The sequence below is a fragment of the Lolium rigidum genome, chromosome 3 (assembly GCF_022539505.1).
Source record: "Lolium rigidum isolate FL_2022 chromosome 3, APGP_CSIRO_Lrig_0.1, whole genome shotgun sequence".
NCBI classification, from domain to species: domain Eukaryota; kingdom Viridiplantae; phylum Streptophyta; class Magnoliopsida; order Poales; family Poaceae; genus Lolium; species Lolium rigidum.
This window is the reverse complement of record NC_061510.1, coordinates 390,138,480-390,155,836: the sequence shown is the minus strand read 5'-3', so window position 1 is coordinate 390,155,836 and position 17,357 is coordinate 390,138,480. Positions and strand designations below refer to the sequence as shown.

At 43.5% G+C, this 17,357-nt stretch overlaps 1 long non-coding RNA gene across 1 annotated transcript; it reads right to left on the bottom strand.

The window, feature by feature from the left end:
• Positions 1-14,349: 14,349 nt before the first annotated feature.
• Positions 14,350-16,406, bottom strand: LOC124700775. The gene is made up of 2 exons (XR_007001831.1): positions 16,211-16,406; positions 14,350-14,858 (listed from the first exon to the last, which is right to left on the bottom strand). It is a non-coding gene; the product is annotated as an uncharacterized LOC124700775 (long non-coding RNA).
• Between the last annotated feature and the right edge of the window lie 951 nt (positions 16,407-17,357).

The window sequence follows — 17,357 nt, the reverse complement described above, 5'->3', positions numbered from 1 at the left end:
GTCATCGCTGCTCCAGCGGCCGCCGACAGGACCCTCGTCGTCTTCATCCTCTTCGTCAGCGTCGTCGTCACTGTCGACGTCGCTGAAGTTCCCAGGCCAGAGGTGGCGGCGTTTGGCCGGCGGCTCGTCGGAGGAGCTGTCTTCGTCCTCCTCCTCCTCTTCCTCCTCCTTCACCTCCTCGGAGGTGGTGAAGTATGCCCAAGAGAGGCGATCGTCTTCGCTCTCCTCCACCGCTTCCTCGTCAGCAAGGAAGCGGAGGTCGCTCTCCCCGTCGGTGAGGGATTTGTCATCCTCGGACCTGACGGAGGAGTCATGGTCCTCTTTGTCCCACTTCGTTGGGGCGAGGATGTCGTACGCCGCTTGCGTACCCCACGAGGGCGTCGACTCTCGGATGGGAGAGGACACGTGGGAAAGATCCGACGAAGAAGATGAAGAGGAAGAGGACATGGTTGCAGGGGAGGGTTTTTGGAGTGCTAATGCGGAAGGGGTGAAGAAGAGAACCGTTCGATGCGGTTAAATAAAAAGAGGTGGGGGTTTTTAATTTTCGAGCAGTTCTCGAGGATATGGTGCCAAAACTCGTCAAATCGTGCAGAGAAGTTGGGAAGGCAAGTCGTCATGATGAAGCATGCTGCGACAGTTCTGCTCTGCCGTGATACGACCCCTCTGAGGAAAAAACAGAGTGGTTTTGAAATTATCATTACCAAAACCAGGGGGGCATGTGTTATCACCAGATCTTGGCTAAATCAGGAGGTGGGCCGCGATCAAGATGGGCTTGAAAGATTACACATGAAAGATCTATGAAGCGGCCTTGCACGGAGAATTTGGGCTAAGTTGCCCGTGTATCTTTAATTATGGTAGATTGTATCTAGATTAAAAGTTAGAGTTTATCTCGTGCACGGTTTAGTGCACGCCCACATTAGAAAGTCCGCCTGGACTATAAATATGTACCTAGGGTTTATGGAATAAACAACAACTCACGTTCAACCCCAAACAAACCAATCTCGGCGCATCGCCAACTCCTTCGTCTCGAGGGTTTCTATCAGGTAAGCGACATGCTGCCTAGATCGCATGCGATCTAGGCAGCACAAGCCCCACGTTGTTCACGCGTTGCTCGTACTGAAGCGCTTTTGATGGCGAGCAACGTAGTTATCATAGATGTGTTAGGGTTAGCATTGTTCTTCGTTTAAGCATGCTTACGTAGTGCAACCCTTGCCTATCTAGCCGCCCTCGCACCTATCTCAGGTGTGGGGGCGGCACCCCGCTTGATCATTATTTAGTAGATCTGATCCGTTACGATTGCTCCTTGTTCTACAAGGATTAGTTTAATATCTGCAATAGTTAGGCCTTACAAAGGGGGAGGATCCGGTGGCACGTAGGGTGGCGTTCGCAAGTCCTAAACAGGATGTTCCGAGGATCAACTTCATGTTGGTTTTTAGGCCTTGTTTAGGATCGGCTTACGAGCACCGTGCGTGGCCGCGAGGCCCAACCTCGGAGTAGGATGATCCGATTATGCGGTGAAAACCCTAAATCGTCGTAGATCTAATTAGCTTTATCTTGATCAAGCAGGACCACCAAGTATTCGTGCACCCCGTACGAATCATGGGTGGATCGGCTCTTTGAGCCGATTCACGAGATAACCCGAGAGCCGATCGAGGCTCGTATTTAACGTTTACATGTATGCCCTGCAGGAAACTAAGCGAGGCATCCCCATCACCTTCCTGACCAGGTATAGGTCGGGTGGCACGCCCTTGCACTTCGCATCGCCGCGTGTGACCATAAGAGCATTGCGGGCCGTCGCTCGGAGGGGTCTCAGCCAGCCGCAGCTCTAGGCTCTTCCCGGCTCTACGGTGTTGACAAGGCCGCTGCCCGCCGGTGGGTTTTGGCAGTCAACAGTATCCAACACCAATCAACTTATTTGAAATAACTCTCAGAGATAAAAAAAATATGGACCAGAGAGATAATCATACATGAATAAAGTAAACTAACAAGCTCTGGACAAAAAAAAGTAAAAATAGAAAACTAAAGTTAAACGAAGTACTAGAAATCTAGAACACTCGTAGAACAATAATAGTGAAAACTAGAGTGTTCTATGCAATTAAAACGGAGCAGGTCTTTCTCCAAAACAATTGTGACGGGATCCAACATATGCTCCAGCAAACAAAACAAAACTAAACTAAAAACAAAAATAAAGACGCTCCAAGAATAACACATAGTGTATGAAGCAATAAAAATATAGCGCATAGAGAGATGACATGTTGCTTTGTTGATGAAGAGGAGATGCGTTGGGCATCCCCAAGCTTTGACGCTTGTACCTCTTGAATATTTCTTGGGGTGAAGGAGGCAGCCCCAAGCTTGAGCTTTTGTCCATTCTTCATCTCATCACATCATTCTTCTCTCCCTACACTTGAAAACTTCCTACATACGAAACTTCACACAATTCTTTATTAGCTGCATTAGTACAATCAAAATAAATTCACTTGGGTTTAGTCAATAACATATATCAAACATCTATTAAAGCATTAGCTCCTGTAGCAACTCTTCCAAAATCTTTTTGATCAAAAGAACTAAAAAAAGAAAGAGATTTAAGAGGCAAATGCAAATAGTGCAGAAATTTGGCAAAACATCGATTTTTTTGAAAATGTTCTGTTGCTCATCTTGAAAGTAGTCAACTAAAGAAAGTTAGATATAAACCTGGGGCATAGTCATATAAAATGACATCTCAAAATTACGTACTGGCTGTTTATACGAATTTTTACGGTAACAACACAGAATCTGTTTCTGGACAGCAACTTCCTGAAATCTTACTTCCTTCCTATTAGAGGTTATTTTTGTCACAAAAATGAAGAAAAAATGATAAGAAAAGGTTATTACAGAGGCAATAACTTCCGAGACTCAACAAAAAGAAAAATTGCAAAAAAATAAACGTGGATTATCTCTCAAGAGTGCTTTTCTTTAACGTCTAGCTAGGCGCAGAAAAAGGGCGAGCATCAAGTATTATCAAGAGAAGGAGCATCAAGATCATAAATGTCGGGAGTCTTTTCAACAAGGAATTGTATTTTATCCATAAAAGTTTTAGAAAACCCTCTCTCAACAGTTTTGGGTTCACTATTTTCATCAAATGGATTTTCGGGAACAATCCAGTCAAAATTCTTTTCGAGAGCTTCATGTATTCCTATGAGTTTGAAAGGTGTTGATATTTTGATTTCCTCGTTATTTTCCAATTTAATCTTGTCAATCTTTTCAAGTGTGATAATAACATCTACACTCGAGCCTAGCATCTTAAACCGATCAAAAACTTTTCTAGCTTCTATAATAACATCTTTAATTTCCTTAAGTAAAGTTTCTAGAATAAAATTTCTCTTTTCATCACTCTCAATTTCATGAAGTTTAAAAAACATTTGCTGCATTATGGGGTCAAGGTTAACAAACCTAGCCTCCAGCATTTGAACTAAATAAGCTGCATCAGTTTCATAATCAGGAGCAAGTTCTACTAGGGATTTATCCTCAATTTCTTTATGCTTGCTAACATGATAGCCACAAGGGAAGCATTGATCTACCCTTTCACCCGGGAAAGGGAATCTGGTGTTTTTTTGTAATTTTAAATTTTAGAATGCACCCATAAGAAATTCAATACGATGACGTGGGGTTGTTAGATCATGGAGCCGCCTGAACCATGGTAAAAAAAATCTCGGCATGTTAGTGTGTCGATTTGTGATGGCGGGGTTCGAAGTGCTTCCGCTCCCGACGAGGGATCACCTCGGCAATGCCTACGTATTGTAGACTAGGGTTTCGGGAGAGCGACGATGGAGATTCCGGGGACGAGATTAGGCACACGACGTACCCGGCTTCGGGTCCCCTCGGTGGAGGATCCCTACGTGCTGCTAGCAATCCAAGTATATGATCATATGTGTGTTTACGAGGTGCCGCCATAGCGGAGCTATGTTGTCTATCTATCGTCTATCTGTTGTCCTCATATTTCGGGTGCCCTGGCTAGCTTTATATATGCAACCAGCCTAGGGTTTTACAAGAGTCCTAGTCGACTACTTCTTCGGGTTGCCTTGTTGGGCCTTCTCCATATTTGGTCTTCTCCATATTGGGCCGAGCCAGGTATACTAATAATGGTTACCCAAAGGGTATGCCCATGTCAGTAGCCCCCGAGTTTATAGGGAAGTCGAAGACTTGCGTAGAAACTCCAAGCATAACAATCTCTGAAGTCGAAGAAAAATACAAGGCGAGGTCCATGCCGCAGATCACGTGTAGCGTAAATGATGTCGACGATTCTTGAAATTATCGGGTGCGCGGCAGCGCTCCCGATGGGAGTAGCCCCCGAGTCTATGGGCAAGTGCTTGCACTTGGGCATAGACTCAAGTTGTACTACTCGATAAAGAACTTAACTATATTTCCGGAGAACTTGATGAAATCCATGTGCTCCCGATGGGAGTAGGCTCCACTCGAGTCGTAGAATCGAGTTGAGTCTATAAACCTTGAGTCATAGATGCTGTCGAAGTTATTTTTCTATCGGGTGCGCGACCAGCGCTCCCGATGGGAGTAGCCCCCGAGGCTACAGCCAAGTGTTTGCACTTGGGTGTAGGCTCAACTTGCTTGTAATTTACTCCACAATTTTTCCTCTTTCTTATCGGGAGGGTGAACAATACTCTCGATAAGAGTAGCCCCCGAGCCTATGAGAAGGTGTTTGCACCTAGGCATAGGCTCAAGTTGTACTACTCGATAAACAACTTGGCGCAGCCCCTCTTTTTGTCGACTCCGGGCCGTTGCTATTTTTATTTGACATCCATATCTATATTGTACGGGGATAATGGTAATTGGGGCTAGTTCATCTGACGGATCAGGTACTAGTTAACTGCTCTAGTGGCAATCCGCAAAAACCTACTTCAAGATCACGTCCCTGGACATGATCTCGGGATACTGGTGTAAACTTCGACAGGTGCCGCTTAAGGTCTTACCATTCTGTCGAGTCCCAGTCATATTTATCGGGTACCTAACGCGTCCGTTAGGATTTTTCTTCGTATCTGTTGATACGGATAAAAGTAGCGGAGCGCGGTCTTCGGCGATGCCACGCCCGAGCAGAACGGATCCGGGGTCTTACCTTCGCAAATTTGCGGCATTCAGAAATTGATCGCAACTTTGGCGTTCCGAGAATATATTGTCGAGTGCCTTGTTCGGCTGATGCAATGACCCATTTTGCGGGTTCTTCTATATTTTTCTCTCGGGCTTGATGAGACAGCCGAATATATTGGTGCTTCTATATTGTCGTCAAGCACATCGCCGATGCTCTTGCTCAGAACAAATGACGAGTCAATGGACCCGAAGATTTGTCCATCCTCTTTTTTTTTTTCTCCCCTTTTTTTTCTACTCCTTTTTTTTTTGTTGGTTTCTCCTTGATGATAATTTCGTCGAGTTCCTCCCTCAGGAAAATTTCTTCGGGTCCTCCTTGAGGACAATTCTTTGGGTCCTCTTTGAGGACAATTTCTTCGACACCTCCTTGAGTATAATTCTTCGGCACCTCCTTGAGGATAATTCTTCGGCACCTCCTTGAGGATAATTCTTCGGCACCTCCTTGAGGATAATTCTTCGGGTTCTCTCTTATATACTTTGAATTTTGCTTTCTCCTGCACAAATAAACAAACTTTTTCTATCTTTTCCTTGACTCTCTTTTTCACATACGGTGTCAGATGCTCGGATTCGATGATATGTAAAGTGAATATATGCCGCGCAGCCCCCGAGCGTCGGGTGCGGCGAAAGTAAATGATAATCAACTTTATGCAAATCAAAGGAACACTTAGCTTATTGAGCACGACGGAGTCGGCGCGATGAAGTCTTCGAGTGTGAGACGAAATCTAGCCAAAGTAGAAACCATAAAATAATGAAAGTAGATGTCGCCAAATTATTGATGGAGAAATAGCCGAGCCCCCAAGAGCTACTGAGGTGATATCATGATTGTTGCTTAGATGTTGTGTCGCAGTTGCGACCCGAGGCGAAGTCATGGTCGAGCCCCCGAGTATTTAGCCATGATGTTGAAAGAAGTTGACAGAGTCGCGGCGTCATATAAGGTGAAGCCATTTAGGATGAAGCTATTGACAATAATATGATATGAATCCACCCGAAATTTACGCCATTGGAGATGAAACCATTTGAAGAATAAATTACTTCATTAAAGATGAAGTACTGGAGATGAATCCGAGATGAAATATTTGAGATGAATCCACATTGGAGATTACGCCATATGAATTCGCCGATATTTATAGAGGGTGAATCCATTGTCCGAAGAAAATAAGTCCAGTAATAATTATAGAAGATTAATCCATTGAACCGAAGAATCCAGTAATATAGAAGATGAATCCGCCGAAGAAAATAAATCCAGTAATAATCCTCGATGATAAATCCAGTGACCCGAAATGCCTCGGGTAATGATGTATAAGAGTAAGCCAGTAATATTCATATAGATGAATCTTATAAGATGAATCCGATGAAAAAGAATCCAATAAGCCGAAGAAGATGAATCCATTGATCCGAAGAAAATAGTTCCAGTAATACCCATAGAAGATGAATCCATTGATCCGGAAACGCATCAGGTAATATTGTATAAGAGTAAACCAGTAATATCCATATAGATGAATCTTATAAGATGAATCCGGTGAAGAAAAATCCAATAATCCGAAGAAGATGACTCCACTGATCCGAAGAAGGTAATTTCACTAAGCCGAAAATAAATTCAAGGGGTCGAAGAAAATATATCCAGAGGCGATGAAAAGAAATTCACACGGTAATCGAGTGTATTTGTGGTAACAAAGTAATGGCACAGCCCCCAGTGTTGGGTGTATTTGCTGTAATATTGTAATGGTGCGCCCCCGGGTATTCTGGTGTGGCAAAAATTAAATAATAATTAACTCTCGAAAGAAGAACACTTAGCTTTTTATCGAGTCCGCGATGTCAGGTCCGCGACAGGTGAGCCCCCAGTATGACGAGTGCCCGACGGCGGGCGCGGCCGTCCGAACAGAGTAGTCGAAGTTTTGTTTCAATCTGCAGTTATATTGTGGTGCGCAAGCTCGAACGCAAATGATAGCTCGAGCCGAAAAATATTTGCCAAATAAATTTTACGTAATTGAAAATATAGCACCTGATATCCTTTACGTCGGATGACGAGTTGATGATGGCCGGTCCGATGGACGAGGTAGTGCGACGCAGAAAACCCGGACGTAGGGGCGGTAGCGGAGTTCTTGGTCCATGTATGAGAGTAGTAGTCGATGTTGGTGAACGGGGTCAACATAGTAAAGTCGCCGGAGTTTATTTCGATCTGATGGTTTTTCTGTCAGCGACGTTTGGCCGATCCGCGCTTCGCTCTTCAAATTCAATATTACTCCATTGCCTCAATGGAACATGCAATACAAGATAACCATGCCCACGCGTGGAGGATTAGATGGCAATTAATGCGTAAAGAAACAATGAGAAAGACTGTAAAATTAAATAAGAAAAAGAAATCTGCCAAGGACCAAGTCATGTGGTAGCTTTCAATGATGGATGTTGTCGGGTAGGATTAGAATTCCTCGGGTGCTTGTGAAGGAACTGCACGTGCCATAAGCGCTGCATACCACAGGTTCTCTGGCCGATTTTTTTTCTTTCCCTCTCGGAACTTGATCCAAACGATGATCAATGCTGCTCGTTGCTGACCATGGCCCAGAAAAAGTTTCTGTCGTGGAGCTCATGGCTTTTTTTATTTGCCCGATTCGCTGTGTTGTCTTCTAAATCCGATCGCTGGAGTAGACTTGTTCTCGCCGCGCGACTCTGAGGAATCTCTCTTCCGATCGGGCTGCCGAAGAAGTCAGATGGCGACGCGAGTAATAAGAAAAAAATCTGGCCGGTCGGCCGATGAAGTAGTTGATGATGAACTCGATGGATCCCGCCCGGATGACAAAATCCAGTCGTCGCGATCCCCACAGACGGCGCCAATTGACGAGGGATTAACTTGTCAATGCCTACGTATTGTAGACTAGGGTTTCGGGAGAGCGACGATGGAGATTCCGGGGACGAGATTAGGCACACGACGTACCCAGCTTCGGGTCCCCTCGGTGGAGGATCCCTACGTGCTGCTAGCAATCCAGTATATGATCATATGTGTGTTTACAGGGTGCCGCCATAGCGGAGCTATGTTGTCTATCTATCGTCTATCTGTTGTCCTCATATTTCGGGTGCCCTGGCTAGCTTTATATATGCAACCAGCCTAGGGTTTTACAAGAGTCCTAGTCGACTACTTCTTCGGGTTGCCTTGTTGGGCCTTCTCCATATTTGGTCTTCTCCATATTGGGCCGAGCCAGGTATACTAATAATGGTTACCCAAAGGGTATGCCCATGTCAGCTCCCCTTTGCCGAAACCAAACGGGGAGGAGGGGTGGTGTTCAGTATCATCAGAGTCCACGAATGCACCTGCAACACATTTTATGGATTTCATTATCGGATTTACTAGCTCTTCGGTAGCTGGGAACTCAACCAGTTCCGAGTCAAGTCTTACATATGATTTGCAAGTTAGGTCGCAATTCGTATTTTTTCAGTTGCACATGCGGCAACTAAGAAAACTAATCTACTATTATATTTGTTTTGCGATCCGTGCTAATCATGAACATTGGTTGCAATTGAGATTTCTAGATATTATGTAGTTATGTTATTGAGAACTAAGTTAATTCTCATTTGACTCAGAATTAGCCACACACTTACTCGTGTCACCATTTGGAGGGGTTATAGTTCTAGCACAAACACTTGAAGTTGTTCACACTACCCTCCTCAAACGGTGCTTTTGCTCTAACGTTTGACATGGATGCGCTCTTCTTTTTTCTCCCGTGTTTTTCTTCGTTGTCAAGCTTGGTTCTCATGTGGTGGTGCTTATCTGCCGTCCCGAGTGTGCTCGGCATAGTGTAGATTGCTCGCTGCCTTTCTCGTTTAGCTTGTGGCTTCGATCTGCTTTGTAAGAGGTTCTCCTCAGCACCTTGTATCGTTCGGCTGTGCTGGCTTTATTAATTTAAAGTTGGGCTTTAATGCCTTTTATCTAAAAAAAACCCTAATTCAGCCAGGTGGATGCGTGACAGTTGAAAACTGAAAACCATGTGAGTAAAATGCATGCACCAAGCAGGACGAATGATCTATGAATTCAATATAGAAAACACTACATTTTTTCTTTCCTCAGCACTGCATAGACATTAGATAGATAGATAGGGATGGGGAGAGGCAATGTAGAGATTGAGAGGGAGAGAAAGACAAGTAACCAAAACAAAACTTCAGAATAGTCACGTGCATTCTCTTAAAAAAAAAGTGGCTTAAAAAATTGATGGCACGTTGCAACATCCAACTAGTGTGTATATACTATATACCGATACACGTTAGGACGAAGAAAACTGCTTGATCATGAGCCTACTCCAAACAAGTCCAATTGTCCCGCTTTATAACCAAGGTAGGCAACAAGTCCCCTTCTGAAAAACTTAATCATGAAACCTACACATTGACAGATGACCCTACACGTGGATACAAACGGATAAGATTAGGAAAGAAGAAACTTAATGCATGTTTGCTCTCGTAAAAACGAAAAAAAAAGAGTTGTGCGAAGAGCTAATTTATGTTAGCATGTACTTACAACTCTAATTCCGTGTCATCTGCCTCGACTACGAAAAGAAGTTGTCGGAGCAGCGCTCTGTCCGGCCACCGGAGCTTGCAGTTTTCGCTCCGGTGTACATCGGCGAGCAGAGTGTACAACTCTTTTTTCTTCTTGTTGAGTATGCGATCCTGATTAATTAAGGCCATATGCGGTATATGGTATCAGAAAGAGATTACAACCGATGTTAATAGATAATCATACTACTGAACTACTTTTACCACTACTTCCTCCGTATTATGAAACATGCCATAGATTGTTTAAAATTTGGATATACCTAGCTAAACAAGTGATTAAATACATGCAATTTTAACAAATGTAAGACACGTTCCACGGGATCGGAGGGAGTACAATTAATCGGCGATGAGCAGATCACACTACGGTTTACTACCACACTAAGCATATGCGAACGATTTGGACCAGGATCCGACAATAGCCAAGCTAATAATTAATTCGACATGCATGCACCAAGACGAAGCGGCAGTTAATTAGCTAGATTGAACAGCATACATACATTGGCATGGATGTCTGCGGTGTAGGAAGAGGTGAACGACCGGCGAGCGGCGGTGACAGCTAATGACGGGCCGCCGTGGACGAGCCTTTGCGATAGTCGGGGACACTGCTCGGCCGCCGCCGCCGCCACGGACGTGCGTTGGAGCGTCCTCGCCGCGTGCCGGAGAGCCGCCGCCATCGCTTCTCTTCTTTCTTGATACGACCGTCCGGCCCTGTGTTTGTAGATCGATCTTATCTGTTGTGTTAGCTCTATCGTCGAAGTGTATTGGTTCAGGATCCCCTGCTCTATCTTCTTGTTGCGGCTGGTTTCCTTGGAGAAAAAGTCTACACGTACGTTCCTGGCAGCGTTTCCTTAGTTATAAGGACACTTACTCGAATAAATCGGTTCCATCTTGAACAATGACCAGAGGAAAGTCTTTAATTTCCTCTAGTCTGTCTGCCCGCTCGACCCTAAGTTTTCATATATTTAGCTGGGAACGTAACACACGCAAACATACCAGGCCGATCTATTCGCGCTCGTACCCTACGCAACAAGAAAGGGCGATGGCGCTCCGGCACACCGCGAGGGCGCTCCAGCGAACAGCGGCGGCTTTGCCACCTGCCGTCCCGGCGATGCCACCAGGCCAGCTATCTCGGATTCTCGTCCGCGTCGGGCCGTCTCCATCAGCTGTATCTTCAACTCGCCGATACGCCGCCTCCTCCTCCTCCGATGCACACAGCATCAACCCCCATGTACGTACGTTCAGCTGATTGTTTCTTTATCTTCTTGCAACCAACCACATTATGCGGTACGTAGTATGCACTGCATGTTTCGTAGCGAACCATGATACCTCGCCTGGCCAAACGACGAACGTTGAAAAAGAAGTCACTCTCTATCCATCATCTAATGGCGGAGCTAGAATTTCACTAAACCAAGGGGCAACAAGCTCCGGGTTGTAGTTGTGGAACTGCATGCTCTAGCCACTAAAAAACTAATCTTTTAAAAAAAGTACAAGTTTTAGGGTGATTGGCATTTTTAATAACCGTCCATCTACCCTAATCTAACGGTGGTAATTAGACGGAACCAAACTGATGGAACCAAAATTGCGGGACCGGAACCAAATTATGTAGGACCAGAACTTTAAATATATTTTGCGAATACTATAAAAGACAAACGTCCTTTTAAGCGGCCAAATCATCTGATGAGACTACACAAATCTTAAAGCAACAAATAAATGATCATATTTGCACATCTTAAAATCACCGTCCAATTCTCACAAAATCTAAATCAACCTCACGATCCTATCTCTCTCACTCTCACAACCTCTCTCTCTCTGTCACGGTGACGTAGGGGGGTCTCTCCCGGCCAGGGCTGACCCCCGCGCCACCGGGATCCAAGGGGCCCCCAACTAGACAGCTTGTTATATCATGTGTATGTCGGGAGGAGCTCATGTCGCACAGTCGCAATGGCAACACCATTAGAGCAGATCGAAGCTCGAGAGCTTTTTCGCGTACGACTGGGAGAGACGAATCTATGCTTCTCCTTCTAGCTGGGCTGGGTCGTGCGGCCCTTTTTTCCTTCAGTGTGCTTGGGCCTTTTCACTTTAAACGTTATGTGAGGATTATTAAGTCTGTGGGAAAGGACGAAGATATTTCATTGCCATGAACGAATATTATATTATGTGTGTTTTTCTTTCAAAATTATAATGTGCTTGCCATGAGCAAATAATGGTTGTCGTCGATGATTATGAGTTTTTTTTAAATTATGATAGTTCGGTCCTTGTTTATAAATGAATTACTACGCCAAAGCAGTCCAGCACTCTTGGTAGCTATTGTCTTCAAGAAAAATAAGAACAATAAACAACACTCTTGGTAGCTACTGTCTTCTTAACTAGATGATACCCCGCGCGTTGCTGCGGGATATCTGCGTAAATAATGTTGCTACACTCTATATGGAAAAGTAATATGACACAAATGACATTATAGAATCTAAGTTATACATGATATATGTTTGATACTAAGAATTCGTGTTAACTGATTGAGGCCCATTTTTTATCCAACAATAAATGTTTCAGGAATGTGAGATAAATAGTATCTTGTATCTCTGACTATATTTCTAAGATACATTAATTGAAACAACACATATTTTAGCAAAGGTAAAGGAAAACATAATAAAATAAGCAATGTTTTCTTGCCCGGAGATCAATGAGTTACTTCTTATAAAGATATGTCTTTTCTATGAGTGTATGACTCAGATCTAAACACATTTACAGTACAAAAATGCATATGGATATCTAGTTACAACCTCCAATGTACATCCATCACCAAAATCTGCCACTTTAGGAATCAAGATGTTCAAATAAATGTGTGCCTTTATTTAAAAATAGTATGCCAAGAAACACCTTTTGAAGTTCATACTAAGTGTACACCAACATTGTTCTCCTCCAGGTCTCCATATTGAGTATACCAAACAAATGACGATCATGATGTAGGAAAGCTTTTGAACAAACCAAACAGCCAATTTCACGTTTATATCAATTTATGTAACCTCTAAATGCAGACCCTTGTTGTATTCTATAAAAAAAATGGAAATTGACAGCAAAAGATTTCCTGAAGAAAATTGGACAACGGAAAAGAAAGTAGTAACCTGCATGTACCATACACAATGCACATCTACTGACGACTACTGTAACTTCTACCATATATACTTCAGGAGAATCAACAAAAGCTCATCAAAATGTAAGGAATTCATAGAATGTTTTCTGTGTTATCGATCCAGCACTCTGAAAATGTCAATATTCAACAGAAGAACATAAAGGTAAAAAAAATGCATCTTGAAATTAAAGTTTGATTATCTCAAATTCCCTGAAAAGATGCTTATCTAAAATAATGGCTCCCAGGAAAGAGCATATCAAACAATCAGCTTTAGGCACAGAAATGTGCATCTAGACTAAGAGGCGTTTATCCTTGCATGTAGAAGCATGTTCTTGTACTTACTTACCGTATGAAAATAACTCACCAGAGGGATGAAAGGTTTCATTGAGAGGAATCTGAAATAAAATTGGAGAATGGACCAAGCAGGGATTTTTTTGTTCATATAACACATCTAGCCATTCCAGTCCCTGTCAATCGCAGAGGTTTAGTCGGCCTTTGCATATGACATTTTCCATGATGTCTGCAGAACTAACAGCGGGAATGAATCACCAACAAAATAAATAGAGAATTTCAAAGGACTTAATTTATTCTAGAGTCTTATATGCAATGCAAGTAGAACATCAAGACAAGTGCATGGGCGGTTGGCCAAGGTCAAATCCCTTCACGCTGGCTTACAGAGACTAAGTCGGGGCTCTACACACAAATAGGTACAGAGGAAAACTGAATCCACATACCAGTGGTGAGTGCTTACGATCTTCCGAAGGAACTGTTTCTGCCAGTGAGGAAATTCTCGGGCGTCCTGCTGAGGTGACTCCCCAGCCTCGAGCTTTATGGCCGGATCAGTGGAGAAATTGAGAACTATACCAGCAAAAACACTGCATGAATTTCAATCCTAAATCTAATTCAGTAGACAGTTGATTTGCTGATTAGCGCCACATAATCCTCAAATCATCACTCAAACCAATCATGGAAATCCTACCATAAGCACCAGAAAATCTAGGAAAATATATTTGAAGGATAACTCAAATACCGTGGCTTATTCTCCATAAACTCAAGGAATAGAGGACCGCCCAGGTCGATCTTCTCCATCATGCAATATACCTGTTTCTGCACATCCCCAAATTAACACAATGGTGCAAACTGAGTCAAGAGAAAAAAAATCCGTCATCTTGCATACTCTCTTTGTAAGTTATAAAGCCGCAAAGAGGGCAGACAAAGAGATGCCAATGAAGAATGAGCGAGTTTATAGGAAGAGAGAATGGGGCTGCCAGGAGAGAATATGAGGCAGCCGGCTGATTGCCTGCCTTGCTCGTCATGCGGATCAGTTAATTCCGTTTGTGGGAAAACGAAGAGGAAAAGGCCGCAGTGGTAGAATTAAATTGCCACTCCACGGGGCACTGTAACTGAACAAAGCACAAGAGATACCGGATACAGAGAAAGGTCAGCGATTGGGGACACAACAACGAAGGGAGAATTTGAGGTGACGTGGAGGCACCACAGGGCTGCAAAATCAAGTAGTGGGGGCTTGCTATTTAGAGATAAAAGATAAATGAAAATGCAGTACTAATGTGATTATGTCCTCCAAAGAAATATTACGTGTTTTTGAAATTTATCATAGTTCGGTACAAGTTATAGCATGAGCTACCATGCCATCTTCTGTAAATTCAGTACAAGTTATAGCACGAGCTAATAGTAATTTAACATCTAGCAACTCTGAGAGATGAACCGCAAGCTACCACATTGCCACTGTCAAAGACGAAGCCCCATTATCGGTCATCGTCTGACACGATGATTCCCTGTGGGTGTGAATCACCGCCGGCATCCTCTGCGTCATTGTAAATCCGTTTCAGCGCCTGCACCATTTCACCCATAAAAGGCCGTTGCGATGGATCGTTGACAGCGAAGCAAGTAGCCACTGTTGAGAACATTGACGGTGATGCAGAGCTCACCAAGCTAGTTGAAATTGATCTGCCATCCTTTCACAAATGAACCATGCTGTGCCAATGCACTGACAGACCCAAGAATTTACCAGAGCAGCTAGCTGGATCATAATCTGAGCATACGAAGTGGCGTACAGATATTAGGTAGTACCCAGCGACAAAGAGAAGTTAGCAAATCACATGATTAAATCGTACAACCAAATTCAGAAAGCCGCGGCATACTTAATAAAACATTTGGCAGCTAGAGTTTCAGACATTTGTGAAAGCACACAAACCTACATTAAATAGGAACTGTCTGTCTAATGATAGAGCAAACTAAATCCATCTGAAAGTAATCTGGAAGCTTGCCCTCTCAAGTTATGATGGACTGTAGTATACATAACAACTCAGCTTTCAACCTAAACATCTGAAAGTAATCTGGAAGCTTGCCCTCTCAAGTTGATGTGTCTAATAAAATGCAGTAACAATTTGAACATGAAGAACATAGGGATATAGGCAGCTCAGATGAGTCACGTAAGATGAATCATTCAGACTTGAAATATACAAAGTGACTCCGAAAAATGCAATAGCAACTTGAAGATGAAGAATGCATACTTCAGATTCTTTCTGCATATATCGCCAGTCAATGCATACTTTAGTAAGCTGAAGTAGTGCAAAGGACTAAAACTTTCGAGAATTTTAGGCCATAGCATACAAAAATTGAAACATGTGCAAGAACGTAATATGGCAGTGCTAGTGCATAGCTGTGATGCAGATTCAAGCTTAATGAAAACTAGATTGAACCAACTAAAATGACAAATATTTGCTCTACCCGGTTCGCTGTTTGCTCTGACGAGCAATGTGATTATAACATAAACAAATTATTTTCCTATAGTTAGTTCACTGAATGTTGTCCGCATCCTTCGTGATTAAGCTACAAGCAGTATTGGCTAGAGAGAAACCTTGCTATGTGTAAAAATAAGTCAGAGATGTGAACAAGTAGACTTCATGGCTACTAAAACGTTTTATTTGAGCCGGTGAGTAAAATGAAAACTGATATATCTTTAAGAAGTTGTAGTACAAACAAACATTATGCTATGAAGATACAATGGATGTCCAAGTACAGTTGCACAACTCACGGAGTATCCATAGACATTACGAGTTGAGCAATATACATAAAAATAGACAACTGCTGCGTAGCATGAACAAGCAACAACGGTCTCAGACTCTAGCTCCAGCCTTCAATTCATATGTCCGCAAGAATCAAGAGAAGAAATATTCAACTATCTACAATTTTTCAGAATATAATCGAGCTCCTAAGTAAATTCACATTCTAACTGAATCTCCAGGCAACGAAAAGAAAAACAAACATGATGGCACTTTGTGTTCAAATCTTAGTGTTGTAGTTAATAATGTGGTTCCATAGCGAAGAACAAGCAATATGCTAGTCGTGATGCAGTATTATTTTTTATGAATCGGAGCTTACCGACGGCCACAAAAGCGATTGAAGGAGGCAACATGGACTCGTCAGGTAGGGGTTGGATGCTCCCAGCGATCCCAGCGACGCTCCAGCAGTCCAGCCGATTCCCGCTACGGAGGGGACGGGTCCGTGAATCTCCAAGCGATCCCCGCGACAGAGGGAGGGGGCGGCGGCGGCTCGCGGCTGCGATGGACATGCCAGGGCCCCGCGACGGGTGGAGGAGCGGCGGCTCGCGGCCGCGACGGAGGAGAGGGGGGTTCGACGGAGAGGCCGGGGCCGTGAGTCCCCGCGATGGGCCGACGGGCTGCGACGGAGGAGAGGGGGGTGGCGACGGAGAGGTCGGGGCCGTGATCCCACGCGACGGGGGAAGGGGCGGCGGCTGCGGTGGGCGCTCGTGGGAAGCGAGCAGAGTCCGCTTCTGTGCTCTCTTTCTATCGGGGATTCCTTTCAATCGGATCTTGATTTTGATCTGACTCTGATTTTGTTTTTCTATTTAGAACGCTGATTAAAACGTCCGTTTATAATTGTTGTTGCATTATAGAACTTACAAGAAATTTATCACAGATTTAATCAACGGTCACGAAAAATTAGATTAGACGGAACCAACATCCGATTAGACGGAACCAAAGTTTCATGCCAATCACAGTAAAAGAGCTCTAAAAAAAGACTAGGCAATTACCTCCAACAATATTTAAAATAAAGCCATCGATGATGTGTATATGTTTCTACAAAACCCACCGGTCATGAATAAAAATCATCGCTCGATGAAAAGATTTTTTTTATATGAACCATCGGTTATGCGTGTCTTACTAATTAATGTGGAAAATCAAGAAAAGAAACACAGTACAAATGATTCATATACGTAGTGGTTGATACTTTGTCCTGACAGAACTCAAAACACACAATTTTACACATGTAATTGCAACCTACATCTGTTGTTGATTAGTTTCCTGTGAATTATGCATGCCTCTGAACTGACCTTGGGATGGTAAATTCGTTTTTAAGGAGGGCATCATCGCAGAGAAGAAAAAAGAGGTGTACAATCTACTCGAAGAGATGCATAGGAGCGACACCTATGAGCTTACATACTTAAACAAACGGGTGCTCTACCGACTTTCCAAGCAAATCGATGGAGACGAGTGGTAAGTACCAT